Source organism: Choloepus didactylus, chromosome 1, assembly GCF_015220235.1.
Source record: "Choloepus didactylus isolate mChoDid1 chromosome 1, mChoDid1.pri, whole genome shotgun sequence".
In the NCBI taxonomy this organism is placed as follows: Eukaryota; Metazoa; Chordata; class Mammalia; order Pilosa; family Megalonychidae; genus Choloepus; species Choloepus didactylus.
In genome coordinates, this window is record NC_051307.1 from 108,265,227 (window position 1) to 108,275,281 (window position 10,055).

Below are 10,055 nucleotides of genomic sequence, written 5' to 3' on the forward strand. Positions count from 1 at the left end.
AGCCCCAGGGGGCCCAGGAACCAGCTTCCAGGAGGTGGAGGAGATCCAAGGCAGGGCAGAGGAATGGCATCAGGCTTGAGTGGTCTTTTACGTGCCAGGTTCAAGGGAGGATTTAGAGCTGAAAAGGTATAGCCTCTGCCTTGAAGAGGTCCACACTTAAGTAAAAAAGGCAAATACTCAGTTACAATAGATTGAGATAAGGTCTATGTTACAGAGAAGTAGTGGCTGTTTACAAAAAAAGTTTTTCTCAGGGAACAATTAGGAGGAACACTTTATGTGGTTGAGGGGTGGGGAGGGACGTTTAAGCTGAGTCCTAAGTGGGAGTTGAACAGTGAAGAGGAAGGTGTTCCAGGCAGAGAGATCAGCTTGTCAAAGAGTCAGAGGGACTAAGGAAATATAAGTAGGTGTGTATTTATTTTTCTCTTAATATTTGTCAAGCACTTATCATGGGCCAGGCACTGTGCTAAGCATGGTTTATCTCATTTAATAATCAGAACTGAAGCCCAGAGAAGCAGCTTGATCAAGATCACAAACTAGCCTGGAAAGCATCATGTTGAGTGAAATAAGCCAGTCACAAAAGGACATATATTGTATGATTTCACTTATATGAAACACCTAGAATAAGCAAATTCATAGAGACAGAAAGTAGATTACAGGTCATGGGGTGAAGGAGGAGGAATGGAAGTTATTGCTTAATGGGTGCAGAGTTTCTGTTTAGGGTGATGAAAAAGTTTTGGTAATAGAGGTGGTGATAGTAGCACAACATTGTGAATGTAATTAATACCACTGAATTGTACACTTGAAAGTGGTTAAGATGGGAAATTTTGAGTTGTTTATATGTTACCACACTTAAAAAGTTTAAAAAAGATCACAAACTCGTAAAGTGGTAGAGCCAGGGTGTTCGACTCAGATGGTCTGGCTTTAGAACCCTTGTTTTTAAACTGCTGTTCTAGACAATGCAACTTTCTTGATGTTTATTTCCTGGTTTATTTCTCTCTGATAGTCCCTAAATCTCTTAATCAAATGCCCTTTTGAAAATTCCCATCAGTCTTGGCTGACCTCAAAATAAAAAAAAAAGAGGAACAGGCAGAGAAAGCCTATGTTTTCCCTGTTATGGCAGCGAGGCCAAGCACCAAGCCAGTGGACAGAAGGGGAGGTGGTGGGGCCAGGGCAGGGAAGGAGACTGAAGAAGTTGAGGATGGAGGTTCTCCTCCTGAGCAGGCGAGCGCCTCTGGGAGGGACTCCTTCTTCTTAGCTTAGGGCTGGGCACAAGTAAGTGTCCAAAAAATGTTGGCTGGCTGTGAATTGGCCACCATGATGATGTGAGGAAAACTTCCGGCACTGTTAGTGAAATTGACCCTGTCATCCAGTCTCTGCTGGGCCACTGCGGCCCCTGTCAGGGGCATCTGTTGACCTCAACCACCGCCAAGCTGACCTGTGGGGTGCTGCTTCTCCTCTGATCTGGCCCTAGGGGGAGGATTCAGACTTGCCCTTCAACTCAGGATAGCTCTGCCTAGGTGCAGCTGGAACATATCAACAAAGCTTTATCAAGGATAGTGGTGATGGAGGGTGGGTGGTAAACATGGAGGGAAATAGACCCAGGGAATAACACTCAGTGACATAATCTTGTTGCAAGGCACGACTCAATTATCTTCTGCTTGTGAGCTGATTCCCTGCCCTTTCGGGCAATGGTCTTGTTTCCCTGAATCTTAGAAGCATCTATACTTTCAGATTCAAACTCCAAAATAGGTATAGAGAAAGAAAGGTGTTCCATCTCCTACCTGTCTAAAGCCTGACTTCCGTAATCCCAGCCCCTGTTGGAAGCCTAAATCTTCCTAGTTCATTTATTCACTCATTCATTCACTTAATAAATATTTCTTGTTGGAGTCTACTATGTGCTAGAGCTGTGCCTACAGCAGGAAACAAGATAGTGGTGGGTCTCTCCTCTCATGAAAGATGTCGAATAAGTGCACAATTAATTTTGAAACTTTTTATTTGGAAATAACTTCGAAGTCATACAAAAGTTGCAAGAATAGCATTCTTTTTTCCTAAACCATTTGAAAATAGGTTATACACACATCATGCCTCTTTATTCCTAAATACTCCAGCATGTATTTTTTAACAATAAGGACACACTCTCACATAACCACAGGATGGTTGTCAAATTCAGGAAATGTAACGTTGAAATAGTACTATTATCTAAACTACTGTCAATATTCAAATTTCATCAATTGTTGCAATAATATCCTTCAGAGATGTTCTCTGTGTCCCCCAGCCCTCATCCAGGATCATACATTACATAGGTCTCTTTATAGTCATCTTTTATCTGAAACAGTTGTTAGTTCTTTTTCTGTCTTTCACGATACTAGCATTTTTAAGAATGTGGACCAGATATTTTATAGAACATCTCTGTTTGGATTTGCCTGTTGTTTCCTCATGATTAGATTCAAATTATGTACTTTTGGCAGGAACATCACACAAGAGATGCTGTAGCTTCCTTATAACACATCAGGATGTATATGTCAATTACTGTAACTTGTAACGTTAACTTTGATCATTTGATTAAGGTGGTGTCTGCCAGGTTTTTCTACTGTAAAGCTACTCTTTCTTCTTTTTGTAATTAAACAAATACTTTTGTAGGAAAATAGTTTGATTCTATGTAATTATCCTGATCATCATTAAAATTTCGCCAACCAGTTTTAGCATCGATTAATTCTCCAATTAATATTTTATGTCAGTTTTATTGCAGTATAATTTATATACAATAAAATTCACCAATTTTTAAAGTACAATTTGATGAGCTTTGAAAATATATAGTCATGCAACCAACACCACAATAATGGTATAGAACATTTAGATATAATTATAACCCCCCACCCCAAGATTTCTTTTCAGTCATTTCCCTTCCCTTTCCCCCTGGCTTAGGCAATCACTGATCAGTTTTAAATCACCATAGTTTTCCCTTTTCTAGGATTTCATATAAATGGAAGTATATAGCAGGTAGTTCTTCGGTTTGTTTCACTTGGCACAATGCTTTGTTAGATGCATTCATATTGTTGTGTATAGAAGTACTGTAGTTTGTTCTTCTTATTTTTGAGTAGTATTCCATTGTATAGATACACCACAATTTGTTTATCCATTTATCAGTTGATGGATATCTGTGTGTTTCCAGTTTGGGGCTATTATGAATAAAGCTGCTATGAACATTCATATGCAATCATTTGTGTGGACATGTATTTTCATTTCTCTTAGGCAAATACTTAGGCGTCAAATTGCTGGATCATATGGTAAGTATATTTTTAATTTTAAAAGAGACAGCCAAACTGTTTTCCAAAGAGGTTTACCATTTTGCTTTCTTACCAGCAACGCATGTCAGTTCTAGTTCCTCCACATTGTTACCAACATTTAATATAGCCAGTCTTTTAAATTTTAGTGGGTGTGTGGTGGTAGTATCTCATTATGGTTTTAATTTGAATTTTCTTAATGACTAATTGATGTTGAGCATCTGTTCATGTGTTTGTTTACTGTTTGCATATCTTCTTTGGTGAAGTATCTACTCACGTCTTTTGCCCATTTTTAATTGGGTTATTTGTTTTATTACTGAGTTGTTAAAGTTCTTTATATACTCTGTTTACATATCCTTTATTAGACTTATGTTTTGCAAATATTTTCTTCCAATCTGTGGCTTGCCTTTTCATTTTCTTAAAAATTTTTAATTTTTATGATATTCAATTTATCAATTTTTAATTTTACTTTTCATGTTCATTGTTTTGTAATTAAGAAATGTTTGCTTAACCCAAGGTCAGTAAGATTTCATCTTATATTTTATTCTAGAAGTTTTACAGTTTTAGCTCTTATGTTTTAGAGCTATGATCAATTTTGAGTGAATTTTTTAATGTAGTGTGAGATAAAGGTTGAGGTTCATTTTTTTGCCTATCCAGCATCATTTGTTGAAAAGATTTCCCCCATTGAATTGTCTTGGCACTTTTGTCAAAAAATCAATTGGCCATATATGTTTGGGTTTAATTTTGTACTTTCTGTTTGGTTCCATCAATCTGTGTGTCTATCTTTACACCATTGTCACACTGTCACAGTGTTATACTGTCTTGATTATTCTAGTTTTATAGTAATTTTTGAAGTCAGGTAGTGTAAGTCCCCTAACTTAGTTCTTTTGCAAAATTGTTTGGACTGTTAGAGGTTCTCTGCATTTATATTTAATTGGAATCATCTTGTCAATTTCAACAAAAAAGTCTGCTAGAATTTTGTTTGGAGTTGCATTGAATCTATAGACTAATACAGGCAGAACTGACATCTCAACGATATCAAGTCTTCTAATCCATAAGCATAGTTTATCCATTTATTTAGGTCTTCTCTAATGTCCCTCAGTAATGGTTTATAGTTTTCAGTGTACATGTCTTGTACATATTTTAAAAATTATCCCTAATATATCATAGTGTTTATAAAAAATATAAATCATATAATTTTAAACTTTCATTTCCCAGTTGTACATTGCAAGTGTCTAAAAATACAATTGATTTTGAAATATTGACACTGCATCTGTCACCCTTGCTAAACTCACTTATTTGTTCTGGTAGCTTTTTGGGAGATTCCTTAGGACTTCCCACATTGATAATTGTGTCACCTGCAATACAGTTTTACTTCTTCCTTTCCAACTTGTATGATTTTTCTTTCATTTTCTTGCCTTGTTACACTGCTGGGACCTCCAGTACAATGCTGAATAGAACTGATGATAGCTGAGCTCCTTCCGTTGTTTCCGATCTTAAAGAAAGATTTAGTTTTTCACCATTAAATATAATGCTAGTTGTAGGTTTTTCATATACTCTTTATCAGGTTGAGGTTATCCCTTCCTGTCCCTACTTTACAGAGAGGTTTTTTAAAAATCATAAATAGGTGTTGAATTTTGTCAAATGCTTTTTCTGAATCTATTAAGATGGTTATATGCTTTTCCTTTTTTAGTCTTGTATATGGAGAATTACACTGATTTTTGAAAGTTAAATCAACCTTGCATTCCTAGGATAAACCTCACTTCATCATCACGTATTAACTCTTTTTATTTAATTTTGAAGTCAACTTGCTAAACTTTTCCTTAGGGATTTTTGTATCTGTGTTTATGATTGATATTTGTCTATAGTTTTCTTTCTTTGTAGTCTTTGGTTTTGGTATCAGGTAATCTTGATAATGTGATCTCTTGAGTTAATTTTTTCTGGAAGAATTTGTGTAGGATTGGTTGTATTTCTTCCTTTGGTCTCTAGTGAAGTCAGCATTGATGATTTTCTTTTGGGAAGTTTTTTGTTTGCTTGATTTTGTTTTGTTTTGTTTTGTTTTTTAACTAAAAGATTTTATTTCTTTAGTAGATACAGGGCTATTTAGGTTATTTTTTTTTTCTTGAGTGAACTTTGGTAAATTGTGTATTTTAAGGAATTTGACCATTTCATCTAAGTTGTCACATTTACTGGCACAAAGTTTTTATAATATTCCCACATAATCATTTTAATGTCTGTAGAATCTGAGGTAATAGTCTCTCTCTTATTCCTGAATATTGTTAATTTGTGTTTTTTTTCTTTGATCTTTCTGGTAAGAGGTTTATGAATTTTATTGATCTTTTCAAAGAACCAGCTTTTGGTTTCATTGATTCTTCTCTATGGTTTTCTTGTTTTCAATTTCATTAAGTTCTGTTCTTGGCATTATAATTTCTTCCCTGTACTAGCTTTGGGATTAACTTGCCCTTCGTCTTCTTTTTTTTTTTTTTTTCTCTTGTTTTTTAAGTTAGAGGCTTACATCACTTAGACCTTTCTTCTTTTCTAATATGAGCTTTTAATGCTATAAATTTCCCTCTAAACCTTGCTTTAGCTTCATCCCACACATTTTTATCTGATCTATTGTTTTCCTTCAGGTCAAAATATTTTTAAAATTCCCTTATAATTTTTTCTTTGACCTATGGATTATTTAGAAATGTATTATTTGGTTTCCAAATATTTGGGGATTCTGCAGATACTTTTACTTTTTCTTGCTTAATGCTATTGTGAACAGAGAACAGAGAACGTACTTTGTGTGTTTTCAGTCTTCTTAAATTCATTGAGACTTGTTTTAGGTAGGTAGTATTCTTAAATATTCCATGTGCTTGTGAAACAAATGTATATTCTGTATTAGGAAATAATAATGTCAGCTAATTCAAGTTGGTGGATACCAATTCTCTCATGTGTGTCATTTTTTGACCTATTTCTATTGATTGATTTTTCTCCTGCTTATAGCTTTTATTTTCCTACTTCTTTGCATTCTTGGTAATTTTATTTGAATGTCAGACATTGTGAGTTTTATGTTGCTGTGCATTAGAATTTATAAAATATTTCTTTAATTACTTTTTGGACTTTGTTTTGGGATACAGTTAAGTTATTTGGGATCATTTTGATCCTTTTAAGAGTTTCTCCTAAGCTTTGTTAGGGTGGGTACAGAAGAGCCTTAGGTCTAGGACTAATTTGGCACTACTACTAAGGCAATGCCCTTCTGATGACTCTACCCTATGTCTTGCTTGTAGGGAAGTTCTTCCACTCTGGTTAGTGGAAACAAATTTTTACCAGCTCTATGTGAGCTCCAGGGGTTGGTTTGCCTAATCCTTCCTGAAGGCTCTTTCCGCCAACTCGGCAGTTTCTTTAATTGCACAGATGTAATTAAAGGCACCCCACTCTGGATCTTCAGAGATCTTCCTCTGTGCAGCTACTTCCTTAATACTCTGCCCCTCAAATTCTTGCTGCCAACTCAGTTTCTTTACTCAGCAGACAGTAGGGTCTGTTTGGGTTCCTCCACTCTGTGTGTGGCCTAGAAACTCTGGGCAGTGAACTAAGGCACTTACAGGGCTCATCTTACTTTTTTGCCCCTCTCAGAGATCACTGCCTTGTGTTGCCTGTTGTGCAATGTCTTAAAACCATTGTTTTGTATATTTTATCTGGTTTCCCAGATGTTTATGGAGGGAGGGTAACCCCAGTCCCTGTTATTCTGTATGGCTAAAAGCAGAGGTCTTCCAATTAATTTTTTTTAAATTTCAAATAAGTAGAAAGTCATAGGAAGTAGTAAAGACAATACAGACAGGTGCCTTGCACCCTTCACCTGGTTTACTCCAATGGTTGCATCTTATGTAATTACAGTACAATATCACAATCAGGAAATTAATATTTGTACAATGCGTGTAGGTCGTTTTATCACATATGTCGGTTTGTATAACCACCACCGCAAGCAAGGTACAGAGCTATTGCTTCACCACAAAGATCTCCCTCGTGGCACTCACCACTCTCTCTCCCACCATACCGAAATGCTGGCAGCCATGAACTATTTTCTATCTAGATAATTTCAAGAATGTTGTGTAAGTGGAACTAAACATCATATGGTGTGCTGGTTTGAATGTATTATGTCCCCCCAAACAACATTATCTTTGATGTAATCTTGTGTGGGCAGAAGTATCAGTGCTGATTGGATTGTAATTCTTTGAGTGTTTCCATGGAGATGCGACCCACCCAACTGTAGGTGATAACTCTGATTGGATAGTTTCCATAGAGGTGTGGCCCCACCCATTCAGCGTGGGCCTTGATTAGTTTACTAGAGCACTGTATAAGCTCAGACAGAAGAAGCAAGCCCCAAGAGCAACTGAGAATGACATTTTGAGGAGGAGCTGCAGCCTAGAGAGGAACGTCCTTGGAGAAAGCCATTTTGAAACCAGAACTACAGAGCAGACGCCAGCCATGAGACTTCTCAGCTAACAGAGGTTTTCCGGACACCATTGGCCATCTTCCAGTGAAGGTACCTGACTGTTGATGTGTCACCTTGGACACTTTATGGCCCTAAGACCATAACTGTGTAACCAAATAAACCCCCTTTTATAAAAGCCAATCCATCTCTGGTGTTTTGCATTCTGGCAGCATTAACAAACTGGAACATATGGCCTTTTGAAATAGGCTTTTTCACTCAGCATTAATGCCCTTGTGATCCATCCAAACTCATGCATGTGTTGATAGTTCATTCCTTTTTATTGGTATGGATGTGCCAGTTTGTGTAACCATTCACCTCTTGAGAGGCATTTTAGTTGTTTCTAGTCTTTGGCTATTACAAATAAAGCTGCTGTGAATAATTGTGTACAGGATTTTGTGTGGACATAAGTCTTCATTTCTCTGGGATACATGCCCAGGGGTACAAGTGCTGGGTCATTGGTAAGTGTGTGTTTAGTTTTGTTAGAAACTGCAGGACTCTTTTTCCAGAGTGGCTGCGTCATTTTACATTCCTACCTGCAATGTATGAGTGACCCAGTCTCTTTGCATCCTCACCAGCATGCTGGTGTTATCACTGTTTTTTTTTATTTCAGCCATTCTGATAGGCATGTAGTGATATCTCCTGTGGTTTTAATTTGCATTTCCCTAATGACTAGTGAAGTTAAACATATTTTCATGTGCTTATTTGCCATCCATATATCCTTTTCTGAGAAATATCTCTTCATCTCTTTTACCCATTTGCTAATTGCATTGCTTGTTTATTTTTTTCCTGTTGGGTTTTAAGAGTTCTTTATGTATTCTAGATATGAATCCTTTATCAGATATGTGACTGGCAAATATTTTCTCCCATTCAACAAATGGGGCTGGGAGAGTTGGATATCCATATCCAAAAGAATGAAAGAGGACCGCTACCTCACCCCCTACACAAAAATTAACTCAAAATGGACCAAAGATCTCAATATAAAAGAAAGTACCATAAAACTCCTAGGAGATAATGTAGGAAAACATCTTCAAGAGCTTGTATTAGGCGGCCACTTCCTAGACTTTACACCCAAAGCACAAGCAACAAAAGAGAAAATAGATAAATGGGAACTCCTCAAGCTTAGAAGTTTCTGCACCTCAAAGGAATTTCTCAAAAAGGTAAAGAGGCAGCCAACTCAATGGGAAAAAATTTTTGGAAACCATGTATCTGACAAAAGACTGATATCTTGCATATATAAAGAAATCCTACAACTCAATGACAATAGTACAGTCGGCCCAATTATAAAATGGGCAAAAGATATGAAAAGACAGTTCTCTGAAGAGGAAATACAAATGGCCAAGAAACACATGAAAAAATGTTCAGCTTCACTAGCTATTAGAGAGATGCAAATTAAGACCACAATGAGATACCATCTAACACCGGTTAGAATGGCTGCCATTAAACAAACAGGAAACTACAAATGCTGGAGGGGATGTGGAGAAATTGGAACTCTTATTCACTGTTGGTGGGACTGTATAATGGTTCAGCCACTCTGGAAGTCAGTCTGGCAGTTCCTTAGAAAACTAGATATAGAGTTACCATTCAATCCAGCGATTGCACTTCTCGGTATATACCCGGAAGATCGGAAAGCAGTGACACGAACAGATATCTGCACGCCAATGTTCATAGCAGCATTATTCACAATTGCCAAGAGATGGAAACAACCCAAATGTCCTTCAACAGATGAGTGGATAAAGAAAATGTGGTATATACACACGATGGAATACTACACGGCAGTAAGAAGGAACGATCTCGTGAAACATATGACAACATGGATGAACCTTGAGGACATAATGCTAAGCGAAATAAGCCAGGTACAAAAAGAGAAATATTATATGCTACCACTAATGTGAACTTTGAAAAATGTAAAACAAATGGCTTATAATGTAGAATGTAGGGGAACTAGCAATAGAGAGCAATTAAGGAAGGGGGAACAATAATCCAAGAAGAACAGATAAGCTATTTAATGTTCTGGGGATGCCCAGGAATGACTATGGTCTGTTAATTTCTGATGGATATAGTAGGAGCAAGTTCACAGAAATGTTGCTATATTAGGTAACTTTCTTGGGGTAAAGTAGGAACATGTTGGAAGTTAAGCAGTTATCTTAGGTTAGTTGTCTTTTTCTTACTCCCTTGTTATGGTCTCTTTGAAATGTTCTTTTATTGTATGTTTGTTTTCTTTTTAACTTTTTTTTCATACAGTTGATTTAAAAAAGAAGAGAAAGTTAAAAAAAAAAAAAAAAAAACCAAGGAAA